This window comes from Betta splendens, chromosome 1 (assembly GCF_900634795.4).
Source record: "Betta splendens chromosome 1, fBetSpl5.4, whole genome shotgun sequence".
Lineage (NCBI taxonomy): Eukaryota > Metazoa > Chordata > Actinopteri > Anabantiformes > Osphronemidae > Betta > Betta splendens.
The window spans coordinates 6813572-6834267 of record NC_040881.3 but is presented as its reverse complement, the minus strand read 5'-3'; the positions used below and the strand labels follow the sequence as shown (position 1 = coordinate 6834267).

General features: G+C 49.1%; 1 long non-coding RNA gene across 1 annotated transcript; it reads left to right on the top strand.

The window, feature by feature from the left end:
• Window positions 1–2580: 2580 nt before the first annotated feature.
• Window positions 2581–4657, top strand: LOC129604576 (uncharacterized). The gene is made up of 2 exons (XR_008695583.1): window positions 2581–3091; window positions 3180–4657. It is a non-coding gene; the product is annotated as an uncharacterized LOC129604576 (long non-coding RNA).
• Window positions 4658–20696: the final 16039 nt, after the last annotated feature.

Here is a 20696-nt window from a genome sequence, read left to right as displayed (position 1 = left end):
AGCAGCAGATGTTCAGATCACCATAGGTCAAATTCTTTGCCTATGAATAATAAATTACTGTATATGAAAGAAATCATCATCATTCAATACTTTGTAGATGAAGAGTTCATCTGGATTTTCTGCCCAACTAAACACTTTTAAAGTTTTGTTGTTGTTTTATATGACCACACTGACTGACACCTTTTTAAATACTATTATGGTTAATAATATGTTCCAAAGACAGAAGCAAACATTTCAAAAAGCAGTTTAGTTAAAACAGTTAATAATACAATAACCACTGAGAATAAAACAAGCTAATAATATATACACAAAATCATCATATTCTTTTCCACATTTAAAAATAATGTCTACTATTTTAGTTTAATATAATCACATTTAAAATAAAGACTGAAGTTAAATGCATTTGTTAAAAAGAACTACCACCAGTGTAGTGTTTATTCAGAACCTAAACTAGCAGTAGAATAATTGATTATCATGAACTCAGATTTGAATAACAAAGATATAATAACAAAAGCATCACAGTGCCACAGTTTCAGTAACAGGTTATTATTCCAGAAACATACAGAGCAGTCAGAACCCTGCTGCACATGTCTGATAGCCATTTTTACTACGTAGAATGAGGGTTCCCCTGTGTGTGCAAGCCCTGTTTTACAAGGCTATAAATCCTGTTGTTATATCAAAGCTAAACAGCTATGTGACTGACGGTACAGAGAAATGACATGGAGATGTGATATTGATCTTTATATGGCCGTCTGTGTTTAAAATCCTGTTTCTCTTTCAATAGACTCACCTATAGCTCACCGCTGTTGATATTTGCCTTGTTTTATATGTTTTAATGGTCCGTCGTAAGGTCAAAGACATTATGGTCAATAAATTTTAAATCTTGACTCCATCGCGGGAGCTCTGAGAACTGAATGGAAGCGAGGGAAAATGAACAGAGACGTTGGTTTGACATCTGTTTTGCCGGTGAGACAAGACAAGTCCATATTGTGCGGCTAATGTATTTAAGCCAGATTTGGAGCGCAGAGTGAGAGAGGAGAATGAAGAAATATGAGGACTGGCACTCCTTTACAGACAGACAAATGTTGGTTCATCTGCTCACTGTCACACACACACACACACGCACACACACACACACACACACACACACACACACACACACACACACACAAGAGAAAAGATGCAATTGGCTTAGCACGATTAGGCTGTTCCTTGACCCACAAACACTGCCTCTCATTAAGATCCTCATTTGCGGAACGATTTTAGAGGCAGTAGACTGGTGCGTAATGCACAACATCTGCCTGCCCCCTGTTTCTTGTTCAGACACACAAACTGACACATGGTGTCTGTGAGCGAGCATCTCCCTCCCTCCCTTTTGAAATCATAAAAAAACAACAAAAAAAAAAACATAAATCATTGTGTGTCTGCAACAGGGTTTGAAATCCACACCCTGAAGTTGTTCCTCTTTCTCAAATAAGAAACAAATCATATGGCAAAATGCAGGCGAAAGAAAGCAGGAAAGTGAGCGGGATCATCCTGTGACTCCCCCTCTTTCATCATCAGATGTGTATAATTTGGCCCCAGACATCCACACTTGCTCACATGTCCTTACACAGGCATGTTTCACCATGTTTTGACAGTATCTGTTGCTCCTTTTTCTTGTGTCTTAACCAGCCTGTGGCTTCCTCCCTGTTTGTAGTCTGTCCCGCTAATGACAGATTAATCTGGATCTGAGCACATGTTAGGCACATAAAAGGCAGATGTCAGCCAGGCACGCTTTCATATCATCAGTGATATACTTCCTGCGTTTACAGCAGAAAGCGAATCCTTTTCGGCACTCTCACGTCAACCTCTCCTTATCTTTTCTTTTTCCATCTGGAGGGTTTTGGTTAGTTGATTTTATTAGATTTATAAAACAGGTTACACATTACAATAATAATGATAGCAGGTTAGAATTAATAGCATAAATAATAGGGTAAATTTTTTGGCTTCATGATGCTTAAAACTAATGCTACAAGAAATAGATAATACTCACTAAGACAAATAATTGAATTAGGAACAGCTCGATATACTCTATAATCAATAAGCCTAATTTCTAACAGAGCAAAAGATGTTTAATTTAATGCTTAGTCATTTGAATGTCATGGGAGTTGTGGGTTTGTGACTGATAAGAGCCTCTATTAGATTCATATTCATTTAAATGAGCTCTCTAAAATTAATATCTGTTGACATCAATCACGGCCGAGCTGCCGTTCTCGATGTAATTAATGCCACATATAACACTGGCTTACATGTGGCCGGGTTTGCACATCTAACTGAGACGGGCCTCGCTGCTTTCATGTGTCAGTCACACTGCGAGCCCGATCGGGCCGAGGCGCCGCAGGGATCTCACGGCGCGGCCCGACTCATTGACAGAATGCGACTGGCTCGCAAGTCAGAGCCGCACGTGTAAATAAAACAGCAGAACACATAAAGCGAGTCCTGTCTGAATCTGTCTGTGTGGGACGCTCGCGTCTAATTGCCCAACGGCTAAAACGCGTGGAGCCACCGCCTGAAACAAGACCGCTCTTGCAGCGACGGTCCCGTCTCACTCCCGTTCCGCCTCGGCGGAGTCGAGGCAAAGTTCAAGGCCGCCAGGCAGCCTCTAATCTACCGGGGGGGGGAAGGAGTGACACGCTGTAGAATCATGCAAATACACCTGCATGAAAAATTCAGCAACCAAACGACAAGCCTCGCTCGGCGTGTCGACGCTGACAGGGGGAGGAAGCGAGGCACGTCCCGGGGAAAAAAAACATGGCCCTCCGCGGAGGGTTGTGAAAGCGCCGTCTCCGCCTGCCGCCTCAGGTAAGCGGGGATAGCGCCTGACTTAATGCGGCCCGGCTTCGATGCCGGGGGGCGGAAAAGAGCCCGAGAGCCAGGGGAGACGGCGGCAGACGCTAAAGAGCCACCGCTCCCCGGCGTTTAAGGAACACTGGTTGTACAAACGCCGGCTGGGACGCGTTTATCTGAACATCAGCCCCGCTGGCGGCGGCGGAAACAGGCTCCGACACGACGCCGCTCTGAACGCAGCCACTTTGTAGTCGCTCGGCTGGTGAGGCCTGCTGCTCGCTGCCTAATGCCTTCCCGTTGTATAATGTACAGCATTAGATAATGACGCCCGCTTTTCCCACCCCTCCAAGGGAACCTGACGTTTCCGTTCACCCCGATGTCCCTCTCGACGACGCCTCCCGCCGCAGTCTGTGGGAGAATCATCAGCCGCTCGACCTCAAGCGGGAGCCGTCCTCATGCCGGATCCTGTGAGACCTTGGCCTGCCTTACAAAAAACCCCAGGACAGAGAAACCATTGATTACCGCTCCCGTTCCCTCGGCTCAGCCTTCACAAAATCCGGGCCCCTAAATCGGACAATTCCAGCTCCAGACCTCCCCTCGCTCCCTGCCTTCGCTATCATGTGCATGTTCCCGTATGCATGTGATGTCGCTGACCTCCCATAAGTCCCCGCTTCGCATGCTGTGCGCGCACAAGCCCCCTTGTTCGTGTCCTAACCCCGGCGCCGATGAGATGCGGCGGGCCTCTGTTTGACTCCCATCTCGTGACCTTCTGGTCCTTTCCTCAACAGACGGGAGCCCTCATAATGGAGGAATTGATCCACGCCAGACCCGCCTCCTGGACGTGCGCGTGTTTGTGCGCATCCGCCGCCCCCCCCCCGGGTCTCGAGGCCGCGCTCACTCCGGACGCGCTTCGTCCACGTCGCGTGCCGTCCACAACCCGTCAGCCTCCTGCAGGACGTGTGGGAACCGGGAACCAGACTCGTTCTCTTCAGCTGCTGCCGGAGAGTGCGGCCTTTCCTCGGCGGGAGGGTAAATTAAGGTTATGAGGTCGTGTTTAAGTTCATATTTCCCTCGAGTGTGAGAGAGGAGAGCAAGGACATGGGACATTGATCGCCCTGAGTAAATGTTGTCCACTTGGAAAACAGGGCTTAGATGAGAAAGGTATTTGTCTTACAACCAGCGCCCGGGCCTCATCTCTGGCAGGTATTAGAGAAATGTCTTGGTTTCTTAATTGGTGGGTTTATTCTGTGAAATTTGATGAGCTTGACGTCATGGCAACACAAACCCCATCGAAAGAAATAATGCAAAGCTACAGTAAGTGTGGTATTTGTCTAGTATCACAAATGTCACATCACCGGTGGTAGTAATAAAGAAATACCCGCGGCGCTATTAACTCCTTCCTGATTGGTTAAGAGAACTTATGAGAACAATATGAGTCAGTCCTTTGAAAAGTCACTGGGGTTCTTAGGGAGTGACCTTTCGGAACCTCTCCGCTCTTCGGCAGTGACTGGAACTTAATGAACAGGGGCACCTCTGCGGATCCGATGGATCCACGGGAGCGGTGCTGCAGCCGCCGACCGTCCCGGGAGGTGGAGCACTTCAGTGGCGGGTTCGATAGCTCATTATCAGCGGCCCCGCGGGATAATTAGCGAGCAGTGGGATTCTGTCACGGGGACAAATAAACACACGCTCTCTTTCTTCATCGAGCAAACGCGGCTGCAGCAGCGTCCGACCGACTCAGTGCGACAGGTTGCTGCTGAACTCAATGCGGCGCCCGTCGTCTGCTGTGTTTGTCACAATAAATATTTTATGAAAGTCGAATTAAAAACGGGTATTTTTTTTTGTAGCACGTATTCATTACTCATCCACGGTTTCACCAGTATCAATATAGTTAATCATCATGTCCACAGAGAAATTAAAACAGCATCAAGACATTAGAAACATTCTGGGCAATCCTTTAAAGGCCTGCTTTTTGTTTTGTTGCGCGCATAAGTATGTAATATCTCATTTAATTAGCAATCTATGCCCTCTGACAAACGGGCATATGGTCCTCGCTCTCCCACGGCCTTGGCCAAGGAATGAATATGCATATCCTGGGACCTCTGTAGCTTGTTACCCTGGAATGAATTCAACACAAGCCTAATCCCTGATCTATTATTTACCCCTTGACCAAATATGCAAGTGGGGCTTCCAGACGCTTGACTTGATAGAAACGAGTGCCCTGGGATCCAGACGCCTCTCTCGCCCCGGCGGAGGAGCCAGACGGAGGCAGGCGGCCGCTCCGCTCCGCTCCGCGAGCTCCAGAAGCTCGCACAAACACACCCGCACGCGCACAGCCCCTCACTGCTTCAGCTCTGGAGACGTCTCAGTCAAATGTTGAGCAAATCCTCGTCAAAAAAAAAAAAAAAAAAAACAAGTGCACAATGAAACTTTAATGAGCGCGCCCACTTCTGAGGGATCTGAGGGACACGACTTAGGAAATCAGTGTCACATCCCCGCAGTACACAGAGAAACCATAAACTATTTCCAAGTGCCGGGGCGCGTGCACGTGTGAGATACGCGCGTAATGTAGGCTGCTTGACAGGAAAGCGAAAGTTCGCTTTCTAACACACGACATGTTGAAAAATGCAAGAAGTTCACAAAACATGTGTATTAATTTTTTCATTATTCATCGCCTGCTTTTTGACGCGTTTGATCAAAAAAAAAGTTATATCGTGTAAATACACGCAACATTACACACATAATTTACGACATCATTATGTGCAAACGCACATCTGCGGCTCCACAAGTTGTTGTGCGCGTCTCTTTCTTATCTCGGGGCTATGGGTTTTTGGCACGCTGGCGTCGCACGCGGATGTGACTCCGCGCCGCGATGCCGCGTCCGCGTCGCGCACGGACCCCCCCCGGTCGCGCACGTCGCGTGGAACCCCGCTCCGTTCGCCCAACGCGAGGCAACCGCCGCCCGCTCCGCAGCCCGGACCGCGCGCAGCCCTCGGCGCACTGCGCTGACTCCGCAGAAGGAAACCACCGGGGGAGTGTAGGAAGGCGGTTTTTCGCCTTTTTCCTTGAGGAGGCCACGCAGTTCCAGCCCAGCGTCTGATCCCCGCTGTCTGCCTGACTTCGCGTGCAGTTCACGGCAGAGGAAGCAGCGACGGGACGGCGCGTGGCGGTGCGTTCTTCTCTCCGAGACCGACGCGTTTCCAAACGTCTTGACGCGCGTGGCGTGTTCTTTTTTTTTTTTTTTTTTTTTTTGGGGGGGGGGCACGCGAGCATCCAGGAGTCACAGATTCTCCGGATAAAGAGCGTGGCTGTTTCCAGAGTTACATCAGAAACTCTCGGAAGCGGCGACAAGTTTGTGAAAAGAGAGCGAAGGTGATTCAGCGCAGACGCGATCCTGCAGTGAAGAGGAGAGAGTTCCCCACTTGAGGGCGAAATCAGACTTTTCTGAGGACGCCAAGTTTGAAAAGTGCCAGGAGCCGCGGGGTCCGTCAGAAACAACATGCAGCAATGGTAAATATGAATTTTCTGCGTATCCTTACGACTGTAGAATTATTGGTAATGTGATAAGTTACACCAGCTTTTGTGCTGGTTGCCAGTCGAACTCACCACAGCACAAACCGAACTTAAACAAGGATTTGAGTCATTTATTTTCCTCATGTTTGTGCTTTGATTCACTTATGATTTGACTGTGTGTCCTAATATAAAGGAAAAGTCTTTTATTCTACTTGACTGACACAAACATTCCATGACTTTTGTCCTACCTGTCTTCCAAAACTGTGATCGCATTAAGGCCGCAATCAGACACGAGATCAAGAATCTATAACAAATATCACTTCACTTATATAATTCCATTGTTTTCATAACTCTCTGCTGCCCACTAACAGTTAAAAACACAACTTTATATTTGCCTGCGTACTCATTTGCACTATGCAGAAGTTATGTCGTCATCTTCTACCTGTATGTACAAACCATGGTCTGCTATAATCAGTGCTGTGTCTTTAGGCAGCAAACATCCAGCACTGACAAACATGTAAAAACGGCCTGTACTCAATAAAAGCAGACTTCAGTCTCTATCTGGCAGCAACATTTTTAGGCCTGAAATCACAGATAAACTGGCTGCGTCGCCCCCCTTCTTGCGTTAAATACTAGGTTTTACAAGATTTCTTAAAATATTCACTGATGTTTAGGCTCTTTATCGTATTCTTTACCAGATTCAGCTCAAAGTAAACAGAAAGTCTTGCATGTGATGTCGATAAAACAGCTTTGGATAAATTCATGATTGCTTTTTAACGTCGCAGCTCTGAGTCAGTCGTCAGCAAAATGCCTTCAGGTTGTAACTTCAGTTTTATCTGGCCCTTAGTTCTGATCTACAGCTCAGCAGCATGTGACAGCGAAGCAGAAGTGCACAGAAGCTTTCCATGTTATTGCAGGACAGTGTGGACACATCTCAATGCTTCAGGAGGCAACCAAAAAAAACAAAAAAAAAAAAACAGAGAGGGAGATTTAGATGAACGGCCCCACTTAAAAGTGCCAAAAAAGCAGCTTCGTCAGTGAGATTTCTGCCAGATTAAGGTCCAGCGCGGTGTTTTGGTCTGGTCCGAGCGTGTTGATGTTTCATGAGTCTGAGCTGGTGCAGCTACTGGAGTGAAGAATGTCAATTTACATTCCCGGAGTGTGGTTTCATTACGGTCATCTCCATCCTGCCTTCTCTGTCAGGCCACTCAGACGCACCTCGTCCTCACAGCAGCAAACTCGAATCCCACTATTTGGTGGAGACATCAAAACACAACACAGCCCATGTTAAAAGCAGAGATTTCGAACGGCAACAAAAAGAGGCTGAGCAGCAGAGCCGGGTGTAAAATAACGGGGGAGTGGAGTGGGACGCGGCGCCTCGGCCGGCGGCGTTGCCGCGGGAGGGTCGTGACTCCTCCGCGTCTGTGGGAATCAGAGAGGGGAGCGCGTGCGAGCGCGTGTGCGCGCCGCCGCTTAGCCGGTTCAATAATCTGCTGGACAGGTGGGCCCGCGGTGGACGCCCCCCCTCAGAGAGGCCGCTAATGAAGAGGAAGGCTGCTTAGTGGTGCTCTGCTCTGACCCCCCCCCCCCCGCCAACACGCCCTCCTCCCCCCGCCGGCTTCCTCTGATTACTGCTGGCGTTGAGAACTCTTTCCTCGTCTTCTCCCCGGTCTCCATCCTTTCCATTTCCTCGGTTTTCTCTTCCCTTTCTCATCCTAGCTCATCCTCCGCTGATAACTCATTCAGCGCGTTCATCCATTTCTTGCTCCTTCCACATTGTTATTTGTGCACTTGTTTGTATTTTAGCATCATTTCTCGCACGATTAATTTATGGAGCTAATCACTACTTGACCTTCGTGTTCCTTCCCATTTTCGGAGCAATTTGAGTCATGACGCCGCTCTGAAAGTGGAAGAAACTCATTTTATTTCAGATCAGGGGAAATTTGTAGCAGGTGATGAAATTCTGCAAAGCTGAGAGAGCAGTTTGTCTTTTGCCACAGGCCAAAGCAGCGTTTCTGCAGGGTTCTGTTTGTCACTGCTGGGCTGGTTTGGGCCTGGACTCTCCCTCTGTCCTCTCCCCAGCCTCAGAACAAGTGGGAGGGGGGCTCATCTACCTTGAGGTGAGAAGTGTTTGAGGAAGACAGACTGTAACCCAAGCGGTGGGTTTCAGCGACTAAACACAGACTCTGTGAAATGTTTAAACAAATTGGATCGCAGGACTTCTAATTTAATAAAGAGCACAGTGTGAGACGTGCTTGATTTAAAACAATATACACACGAGAGACATAATTACATTTTTTTCACCTCAGCATACAAAGCAGGAAACTAAATCTTCACACGTTCACTCATGAAAACGCTCAAATTCCCCCTGAATACATTATGAAATCTGGTCTGTGTCCCTGTGATTCTTGCAGAGAGCAATGAAAAGCAGGAGGTAATGAATAGGCTGCGCAGCTGTTATGACACCAGCATTTAATGGGAGTTTAGTCGTGTTCTATCACATAGATTGATATCGCCAAGTCCTTTAATCTGCTGAAGGATTTCAGCATTCAAACTTAAAAATGGCAAGTCAGTCAGATTAATTCGTGACCCGGTGCCTAAACCTGTGTTTAAAATGCAAGGTGATCCATTCACTTACGCTGCCCGAACTCGCACGTGTTCCGTTCCCTTTTTTTTTTTTTTTTTTTTTTTCCTACACGGTCGCGTGCTAATCCAAACAATCATCTACCCTTTGGAAGGCAGAATGCTCAGATCATGAAACACGCCCTGCGTGCACAGAAGTCACACGCTCCCTCTTTATTCGCTTCGAGGGAGGAACGACAGAGGAGCATTTAGTAAACACACGTCTCCGCCTCTCCCAGTCGCCGTCATGACTCTTAGGGCTTCTGGGGTAATTTGGTGTAGCTGTAATTGATTCTGTCCAGAACTAATTACCACCTGAAGTGTAAAATAAACACTTCACTGTCGCTGGGTGGCAACTGTCCGATCGGTTGGGAAATTACATTTCACTTGTAATCCATATGTTCTTCAGCGGGGCCAGAATATAATTCATTTCGACGCTATAGAAAAAGCAGAGACGCTGGACCGGTGTAACGAACAGGAGTATAGTTGTAACCAAATGGCTCAGTTGGGAGGTATAGGGTTATGTGGTGTAATTTATATTTTATGGCTCCCTCCTGCACCGACTGCAGTCCAGAATAAAGTTGTTCAATTTTGTTCCACGAACAGTGAGTGAGAAAATCTGGTATTTCGCTTGTGATGGAAACTCCAGACACCACTTTGTTGCCCGCTTTCTCTTTGTGTTTTTTTGTTTTCCTGTTGAGTCTCGTCTCTCTCACGTTCAGACAAAAGGACACCAAACTGCTGCATATTCCATACATAGGGAATCTGTGGATGTGTGTGTGTGTGTGTGTGTGTGCGTGTGTGCATTAGTGACCTGCGCCTCAGTGACTTGAAAACGCATGGAAGGATCTCCTCAGGCCATACAGAGTGATTTGATTAAAAGAGAATAATTTGCCCTAAAGGTGTCTTTTCTCTTCCTTCCAAAAACGCTAGTGGAAGAAATCTGATATGACAAGATAAGTGGTGGCTCATGAAAAATTCCTGAGGACCGAGACGCAGCATGTTGACTTTGGAGTTCTCGCCCCGAGTGTCTCGTTCTTCGCTGGCAACTGTGCCTGACAATGTTGTTTTTACCTAAATCACCTTTAAAATCATTTCTCTGCGTCTCGGTCCAGGACCCGCTCATTTAAAGTGGGTTCGTGCATTGAACCTCTAACCTCTGCAGCCTCTGCATTCCAACCCTTTTTCTCCTTAGGCTCTTTTGATGATGGGCCAAAGTCGCCTTCGTTGATATCGTCTCACGTACTGTTAGTCAAAAAGTCTAATGAAGAATGTCTTTCGTAATAAAGAGCATTAATGAAAGTTTGGTTTATTTACTCAGTCGACTGAATTAGCTGGAAGTTTTTCGACCATGTAGCAGGTGCTGCTCTTGTCTTATTTACCAATGCAACACCTCAGTTTCTGCATGGCAGCAGCTTCCGATAACTGGGACTGCGTTTCTGACTGTTTTAACTGGGACTGCGTTTCTGACTGTTTTACCTGGGACCGCGTTTCTGACTGTTTTAACTGGGACCGCGTTTCTGACTGTTTTAACTGGGACCGCGTTTCTGACTGTTTTACCTGGGACCGCGTTTCTGACTGTTTTAACTGGGACCGCGTTTCTGACTGTTTTACCTGGGACCGCGTTTCTGACTGTTTTACCTGGGACCGCGTTTCTGACTGTTTACCTGGGGACCGCGTTTCTGACTGTTTTACCTGGGACCGAGTCCCAGGTAAAACCCTGAGTGTTTGAAGTCGTGAAAAACTCTCTGCTGGACGCCTCTTCATGCACGGGAGCTCAGAGCTTTTCCTTTTGTTTCGCTTTAGTCACAGCCCGTTCCTGGGTCTGTACGCGCGGCTTTTTTCCACCATTTTGCACATGGAGCACACATGTCCAACCTGTCCCTGACAGAGACAGAGAATGGGACTAGACCCAGCGGCCCTTTCCGCTACAGGTCCTTTAAATGCTCCTGAACCTATATTTTGATGCTTATCATAATAAGCAGCAGTTGGACTGTGCGGCCTTCATTCTTCCTTTGCTGTTGTTTAAGGTTAACTTCTTGTCATCCACCTGTTAGCTCCAGCAGCTGTCAGTGTGTCGATGTATGGATGCGGCACCAGGTGGAAACCGCCTGGTACCGTTTCTCCTTAATGTTCTGCTCAACCCACAGAGTCAGTTTTTAAGTGGACTCTGATTCTGACTTCGATAGATCGGTTGTTCTGTAATGGTCAAAATAAAGCTATTGTGACATAATAAACCCTGAAAATAATACTTTAAACCCGCAGACCTGTTGTTATGTGGAAGAGAAAACACAGCACGTCCATGTCTGACTGGGACAAAGGCCGAAGCAGCAAATATTACAGCGCGGCCTGACTCCTCACTTAAACCTGGAGAAAGGAACCAGGATGAAAGGAGACGTTTCTCGTCTGGCTTAGTGTGAAAACCGCTGTTAGACTAAATAACTGCTCTGACAGCTAAAGCAGTAGCTCCCCTCATTTTAAAATGCTTTTATATGTCTGAATGTGAACATGATGGAATATATTCAACAGCTCCGGCTTCACAGTCAAATTGAAGCTCTTTCTCGGAAAAAGAAGATGAAGACGTTCACAGAGTTCACAGCCGAGCACACGCGTGTGATCGTCTAACTCCACCTTAACGTGAATATGCAAATTCAGCTGAAGGGTCTTAGTTTGCCTCATTTTGATTCCCTTATGGTAGATGGTGTAAATATAAATGTTGACCTACAGCTAAATGTAAAAACACAAAACTAAATGAGCAGGTTTGAGAAATGAAGCATTTCTTTCTTGTCTTTAATGCATTCGACTGTATTTCAGACGTTTTCCATGTCGAATGTCAGCGTTCGAATGCGAGGGCTAATAACTGAAGCAACTAGTGGAGCTGAGCAGGCAGCAGGAAATTTACAAGCTGGCTATTCATTTAACGGCATGGGACGCAGCGGGCAGCTGCCGAGCCCACATCTGGCTCTGGGTTGGGGAGAGGCCGACGTGTAAATCCCACAAAGGCCAGGTCAGAGGAGGGAGCAGTAGTCACCTTGGCTTTTCAATACTTCCACCAGACTTCATGTTTCAGACACAGACGACCTTTAATGCTGCCAACTGAACGCGGGCCGATGACCCAAAACGACCCGAACGGGAGCTCAGACGCCTCGTCCACGGATCAAGCGTCAATCGGTGTCGGAATGTTCATGGCGTATATGCATTTTTAATTGAGCTGCACCGCGCCGTGTAACACATCAACACAAAGCCAGATGACAGGGTAGACATCCGACCCTGTGATTGTTGGTGACGGAGGTGCCTTTTATGCTGATAATCATAGTAATTCAACAGCCCGCGGATGATGAGATTCCGTGTGTTTGTTTGCGTCTTAGTTCACTTTTCCTGTCGGGGAGACCCACAAAGCCGGTCACTGTGCGATTGTGTGTGTCGGGAGCCGAGGGGCGATCTGCTCACAGGTAGCGCGACGGGGGGGGGGGGGGGGGGGGGGGGGTGGGGGGGGGGGGTGGGGGGGGGGGGGGACACAGGAGACGAGCCTCGGCGAGAGGGAAAGCGAAAGAGGGCCTCTTTCATGTGACTCCGCATTCCACCGAGGCGCAGGCAGGGAGAGGCACAAGACGAGACATGCGTCCCCCCCCCCCCCCCCCCCCCCCGCCGCCGGTGACCTTAGCGTTTATCAAAGAGCCCCACTCTGGAATTCCTCTTCAGCATCTGCGTCCTGGTGAGACAGTCACACACACACGCACACGTATGCACGGACTCACACACACACACACAATCTGCTTCGAACGCTGCGCCACCGTGGAGCAGCTGTCCTTGCAGGTCCCTCACAACACTTGCGGACACGTCTTCTCCTCCTCCTTGTTTCTTTATTGTGCCTCCTGTCACTTTGTCCTATTCATTTAACCTTTCATTAGAGCCAGCAGACAGCCCTGTGTGTGTCTGCACAGCTTCAGGAACAATGCCAAAAAGCCCCACTGTCACAGTTATTAGATTCCTCGGGCCCCCTTTTACCCCGGCAACTCAATATTAGGGTAGAGAGTGAAAGAGGAGACGCGGGGGAGAGAGAAGGTGCATGGTTGATGCCGCTGCCCAATTCCTATGGTGAAGGATCCTCTTGACTTGTCAAGGACATGTGCCACATGTTGATATCAGACAGGTCTCAGACAGGGAGGGGAATGTAAGCCCTGACAGAGGGGGGGGTGGGGGTGGGGGGGGGGCAGTGTGACTGTCTTGTGCTGTGGTGGCAAGCAGTGCCCTGGAGGATCTGAAGTGAAAACACAAACAGTCTGAGCAGGAATATGGTTTGTAATGGACGATCCTGGCCCAGTCTGGCCCTTTCCTCATCCGCTGCTCTCTCCTCCTTCCTTGAACAGAGACCATGTTGAAGAGAGCCACCGTCCTATGACTCTGGTTTTAAATGTGTGTGTTGAGCACTGAATTTTCCAGATGATGGTAAAACAAAAGCGTGGCAGCTGATTTAGCTAATTTCATTATCTTTTGCAGCATTAACACGAGGGCCCACAGGTTTTGCAGATGTCACCATAGGATCATTATGTCATTCATTCATTCATTCATTATAACTGCTGCAACAGAACCCAACCGTTCACTCAGCTGCATGTTCAGACACTCAACGATCTTCGTTAAGTCCATTAAGTGACAGGTGAAATGTCACATTACTGTAATTGAATCATCCATAAAGTGCAAATCCTGCTGAGACCATGTGATGGACAGTGACTGTTTCACTGGGAAACTTTGAAGCACCACATACTGTCATCATCAGTTTGTACTTAACACTGTGCGTAATACCTGCATATATATTTAATTATTTTATATTTGTCTTTATAAAGCGGATGTCGTGTCGCCACCAATACAAAAAACACTGAGCCGTTGCATTGAATTGAGTTGAAAAGAACTCGAAACTTGAAATGACAGAAAACACTGCACAGTAATTCTCAGTGGTATCTTTTATATTATTCTCTGTCAAGGCCTTAAAACCCCTGAGTTTATTTCCATCCTATGTCAGTCATTTGGGGTTCATGGCACATTTATGTATCATAGACGCATGGTTTGAAAAAACCTTTCTGTCCTCTGGTGAAGGCTGCACGGCCTTGATGGTAAAACTCAGGAAAGCCCGGCGCTGCCCAGTAAAGCTCAGTGAGGCTGCGCTCGGGTCAGTCCAGCTCAGTCAGCAGGCGGCGAGCACTGATGCTCCTCCACTAATACATTAGCTGGAATGGACCGGGGCCGGGAGTGGAAACGCATTGGTCACTCCGGTGAGAGGCAATGAATCGCTCAGCTGTCGTTGAAGATTGAGCCGGCGCGCACGCACGCACGCACGCACGCACGCACGCACACACGAGCGCACACACACACACGCACACACACAGAGCACCCGTCTGAACCCTGAGCATCAGGACGCAGCGCTGATGAAGTCCATCTCTCACCCGTGTCACCCCCTCCCCTCTCGGAGGCCACCGCCAGCTCCGTGCGACTGACTCTTTATTATCCTCATCCCGTCACTTAGGGAGCGGTGTCCGGCGCTCGCTCTCCCCCCTGCCCTCCCCTCCCTCCCCTCCCCTCCGCCCCGTCATCGCCTCTCACACTCTCTCCCTCTGCCTCCAGGCTGTCGATTCACCTGTCTGCCCCGCGTCTCTCTAATTCTCTGATTGGACTCTCTCCTTCCCCTCTCAGGGCTGTAATTGATGGTGGTGTTATTGTGTCTTAGAGCCGTTCCTCCAGGTCAGCGCTGCTCGCGCACTGAAGACACGCTGGGAATGGACTCGACCTGAGACCCGTCTGTCTGTTAACACGCTCCCGTACGGTATTCACGCCGCAACCAGCGCCGCCCGTCCGTTCTGTCTCTCGACGCCATCAAAGTGTACCCGATGTTTCAGACTATTCTCAAACATTCACAACAGTCTCGACATTCACGTTTGAACTCCATTTTGTCATTTTGAATAAGGGACAACATTTCCTCGGAGCTCCGCGTTCTCTTCTCGAGTGCAGCGCTCGCCCTTGGCCGCCGTCGACGCGCTCGCCGCGGCTGCGTCCTTTGTTTGCCTGGCCCTTTCTTGTAGCATATTTCATTTGAAAATCAATTACAAAGTGTGGCGTGAAGTACTCTTCAAAGAATCCCGGAGAGAAAGGGAAGTCTCAACTTTAAGAAGTTTAAAGTCTAATTCTTGTCACCTGTACAATAATGAAGCATCCTAACGCCAATGTTATTAGTAGTTCAGTTTCTTCCACTTTTCATTTAATCACAAGTGAAGCTCAATTCTGTAGCTCCTGCACGATTTACAGTACAAGGTTAAGTAGCACTTCAGCCTGAATAATTTAGAATCTGCAGACACGTCTGTATTTGGCGTTTTCATGGGCTGCTGTTGCAGCTTATATATTTGTTGCATGTCTTTACATCCAGAAGTGAAGTTAGTTTCATTCATTGCCACTTTCTCTCCTTTTCTGTCTCCCTTTGTCCCCGTCTCTGTCTCTGTCTCTGTCTCTCTGTCTCTCTCTCTCTCTCTCTCTCTCCTTCTCTCTCACTCTTGCCCCGAGTCCCTCCCAGCATGGACCTTGTATTTATTACCCTCTAAGTAATCACTTTGCTTTCTCTTTTGATAGACTGTTATTGCTCTAACTAGCTGAGGTCCCTATAGGTATTTGGAGGCTTTCCAGTTTTATTAGACAAAGGCCTCATTATTCAAGGCCAGCATTAAGACGACCATTAGATCCATTTGCCCCCTAGTCACATGTATCCAGTTGCAGCCAATTCATATTATAGCCCCTGCACACTTAGTATTTACAACACAAACAGGCTCATGTCAAAGACTGCACACAGATAATATTCAGAAAGCTGCTTCGAACTACATTTTAGGAGAGACAGGTGTGCAATAGTTTAATACACATTAGACAATATAATAATCATTAGTGTCTGGAAAGTTTGGAAGTCAAACGGAAACAGGAATTCCCTTCACGTTTGTTGTAGCTCGTGATTCCAGCGTGGACGGCTGACAGCGCTAGCTCGCCCGCTAACCCCTGTGTGGCGTAGCTTGGTGAGCTAGTGGTCAGCGGGGGGTCTGCGTACCTGTTCCCCCTTAGTGAGTCCAGACGCAGACAAACAACCAGGCCCGGGTTGTGTCAGCGAGGCAACGGCGCTAAAGACGCCCCAGTTTGGATCTCTTCCATTTCTTTGTTGCAGTTTTTAATTTCTCTGCAGCCACCTGTGCGTCTAATATGGCGCTCATCCGTCCTAATCGATGGCCCCTTATTGGGTTTCTGCGTTTGGTCAAATATTTCATTGCGTTGTGGCCCCTCAGGCAGCCGCATCCAAACTAATAAGAATTCTCCCCAGTCTCCTGGGTTGGGTGCACAGATGAAAAAAAAGATTAGAGCTGAGATATTATGTATCTGTGACTGAAAGCAGACTTTGGACAAGTTCACCAAGTTGAAGCTAAAGCCTCAGACAAAGAAGTTGACACGCTGACTGATCTGGAGGAGGATGTGATCCCATGTCTGCACTAAGCCGCTGTTTTCCTCCCTGTTCCTTTATGTCTAAACTAGAGGGCACTTTTAAAACTGCTGCTTAGAGACGAAACAACAGAAACAATGTCTCACGGAACTTTTGTACAACAAACAATGCATATAAATATTTTCACACCGAGTGATTTTAAGATATCGGTGAAACACTCAGAGGCTCAAAAAGTCACAATAGAAGCACAGTGAGGCCACATCTACTGCACGTGAGGCATCTCCACTGTTCACATCTGCTCGTACGCGTAGTGCGACGGTGGAGGAGCGTGAGGGGGAAAGTGGAGCGAGCGGGAGGCAGCGAGAGAGTGCCACTTTGAAATAAAGCTGTCATTACTCCGGCTGCTGCGCTGCCTCATAAATACTGATAATAAGATGCTTTCAGCAGCCTAATCGTTCGCCAGTGTAGCAGGAGGTAACGTGAGCGCGACAGCCGCTTTCCTCCACGTCTGGACACGACAGCGCCGCTGTTCAGCCACTGCTGCAGCCACTGCTGCAGCCACAGAAGTTTTATAGTCATTAGGAGAAATAAACAAGGGTGCAGTCAGAGCTGCACATTAATGAATGCTAAGGATGCGTCTTTATGAAAGGGAGTCTGATCTGAGACCATCAGCGATGACCCACTATGAGCGACTCGTCTGCTATGGCGTCGGCCAACAGGTCCTCTGCTCTAATCAGCATGAACTTTAACCTCTGGAGGATAGAACACGCGCACACACACACACACACACACACACACACTGTGGAGCATCATCTTCTGTCTTCCGCTGGCCATTAACCAGCACCCTTGATCATTTTAATAATCCTACTATGCAGCCTCTCTGACTCCACAGTCGTTGGACAAACACTGGTGTCCCCAGTGATCTGAGGAGAATACATTGAGGAGCTATTGTGGTTTTCTTGGGCCTCGCTGTGTATTGTTTACTGGGTCTGCTTGATTGCCCTCTGTCCAAATCAGAGGGTACAGGCAGGCAGGGCAGGGGTCTACAGGGACGCACTGTGTTGTGGACTGTCCCAACGTGCGAAGAATATTCACTCAAGCCTTGGCTGTGGAGGGGGAACCCATCCATAGCCCAGTAAACACACACACACACACACACACACATGGTGGGAGTCATACACTTGTGCACCAGGGACCTATGGCCGTGCATAAATGTTGGAGGGGGGGAGCGTGTGTGCGGTAGGAAGTCATGTCTGTCTCCACGTCACAGATAATTACCCCCTGTGTGACTCTGCTTTACACAGTGGAAAAACAGAGCAGACCCTCCTCATTGACAGAAGCAACCAGCCTCCGGAATAACACCAACCATATGCCGGACATTAAATAGGCAACTAGCAGCGAACGCGCTCGGCTTAAACGCGACACCGGCCGCTTCCTCGTTCCGACCACGACTGGAGGTGGCGGCCGCTTCAGCTCAGCGCCGGTGCAGATCTGTATCTGTTCATCTCCATCCTCACGCTCGTAATTAGGCTAATTAGACGCTCCCTCTCAGCGCCAAGGCACCTCAATGGCGAGATAGCGGGAACATTCGAAGAGCAAGGTTAGAATGTGAGACATGCTAAAGGCCAGGACTGATACTCAGACTTTACATACTTTCAGCAGATGGAATTTCTGCGCCTTTAATCTGATGTGCTGTTTTTGTGGAATTCATGTTTCCCAGTCGGGTTTCAGAGCAGGTCTGGTTCACCTTACACACCGGGAAGTTAGCATTAGGACCAGGAATCATTGAAATGACTGTGACTTTGGCCGATGCTGCCACTCGGTCCAGACGACTGGTGACGAGAGGCCGAGCGCGTGGACGTGATGTTACTTGGACTCCTCTCCTGTCTCTGCAGCCTCCAGCTCACCGCTCCGCCGCGCCCGCGTGGCGCTAATGATCATGGGAGCGGACAGCTGCCTAACGCGGCCGCGTCGGCAGCGCCGCTTCCGACAGCGGCTCCGTTGCACCTGACGGGAGTGCGACGGCGCCGCTCGGCGTCGGGCGCGTTCGCTAATGCGGTTTGTGGACGCTTCGCCGCGGACGAGCTCCTCGGCACGTGCGTTGACAAATCACCTCAAATGAATGAAGCAGCAGCAGAATCGCGTCGCACAAAGACAAATACTAAACAAATGAAGGCGACGGGTGGGAAATGTTTCGGACGTTTGGGGGAATCGAGCCCTGATGGGAGCGAAGATGAGCCCGGGGGCGCGTTCCATGCGCCTCTATCCTCCCCTCCTCTCCCCTCCTCTCCTCTCCTCTCCTCTCCTCTTCACTTCGGCCTCTCTTCCCGTCGTCCCCTCTCGCAGTTCATATTTCAGTTTGCTCCCAGGAGCTCGCAGGTCCGTGCCAGACGGAAATTCGCTGAGACGGCAGGAGCCCCCTCGGAGGCCGCGTGGAGGAGGGACAGGAGGGGAACAATCGGGCCCAGTCCTCCCCCGCTATCCTCCCCTCTCCCATGGCCTTTTTTCCCTCCCCCCGCTCCCTCTATCTCCCGTGGACGCAGCCTGCCAGGCTACACGGGTCCTCAGGGTGACTGGCTCTTGGCTCAGGTCCCTCAGCTGAGAGCCCTCTCCCCTCTTTCTTCACCCACTCCTCCTCCCCTTTTTCTCTCGCCCCCTCCCCTCCTTCCTTCTCCCCCTCTCCCCGGGGGGACGACGGTGAGGCCATCCAGTCCCGAGCTGTCCATCAGCGAGGGTGTTTACTTGCAGCGTGACAGGCCGACACATCTGGAGCGCATATTCACCAGTGTTCACACTCTCTCTCCCGCTCGCTCTGCGCGGCCGGGCCCGGCACACATGCTAACGCTGCCACCAGACGCATTCCTCCGGCTCATTTCGGGCCCCTTTGTCCGTCGTTATGTCGAGCCCACCTCTGACGCGCGTGCGTCCGGCGAGCGCACGCCGGGATTTGTTTTTATATTCATTTTTCCTCTTTCTTTCACCCCTCCAGCGGTTTTTGCAGTTGCATGTCCAGAAATTGGAGTTAACCACCAGCCGGGGTGGGTTGGGGAGCGAGGGTGGGGGGTAAAAGTCAACCTTCTCCCAGCCGCACTCTCTCCTCTCTCTCTCATCTCTCTCTCTCTCTCTCTCTCTCTCTCTCTCCCTCTATCTCTATCTCTATCCCTTTGTCCGTCGCCTTTTTTTTCTCTTTTCAGTGAGTGCAAACTAATTACGACGGCTCCACTGCCTCTTTTTGGAAACCCATGACTACTGGCCTAACGAAGTGACACTCTTTCTTCATGCCACATCTCCGTCTCTTTCTCCACCCTCGCACACTCATCCTCCTACCCCCACCCGCCAGCCTGCATCCTAGACAGCCACCCACCCACCCGCTCTGTTTTCCCAACATTCCTGTGCTGGTGTGTGACTGTGACGGCTTGTCATCTCGCAGGAATGTCCTGCTCTCCCACCTCGTCCCCCTGATTTGGCGTGAAGCATTTGCTCCTGGTTTCCGACTCCGCACATGTACGGACACACACGCACAGACACACACACACGCTTGAAATGCTAGCTTTTAAAATGTGTTCATGCAGATGGTGTCCATTGGGCTGCATACCTACCCTTGGCGTGTGGCCACAACAAGCACAGCCATTCTCAGATAGTCCCCAGCTTGTTTTTCAAGTGTAGAAAGTGTGCACCAAGTTATTTTATCTTATGCTGACTGTGGTAAAAGGAGTCATTTACTCTGCATGGTAAACTTAGGCAATTCTCCTGATTGCACTAATGACACCATAACCTTTGTTTCAAATAAGAAACTTATAGGAAGGGCTTCGTGCAAAACATAGTGCAAAAGTAGATTCTGTTCTCCGACTCTGACCTGAGGGAACGCTGCGTTCGTGTGTGTGTGTGTGTGTGTGTGTGTGTGTGTGTGTGTGTGGTGTGTGTGTGTGTGTGTGTCACATGCGACATAGACTGTGCTGATTGGCATCATCCTCTGGAACAAGGCGGGCTCCTTCTTGATCCAGTTGACGTGCGGTGCGCGTGTGTGTGATTATTTGCGGGTGATTAATTTGTCTGTGTGTGTGTGCGTGTGTGCGTGTGTGAATGTGTAGGCGATATCCACGGGCCTCATGTTTATTCAGCTCAACGCCTGGATGACCAGGACTTATCCGCTGTCCTGATTACCCTGCCTGGCCTGCCACCATTAATCCTTCAGAGACCTCAGGCCCCTTAAACAGCCCTATCTCTCACACACACACACACACACACACACACACACCACACACACACA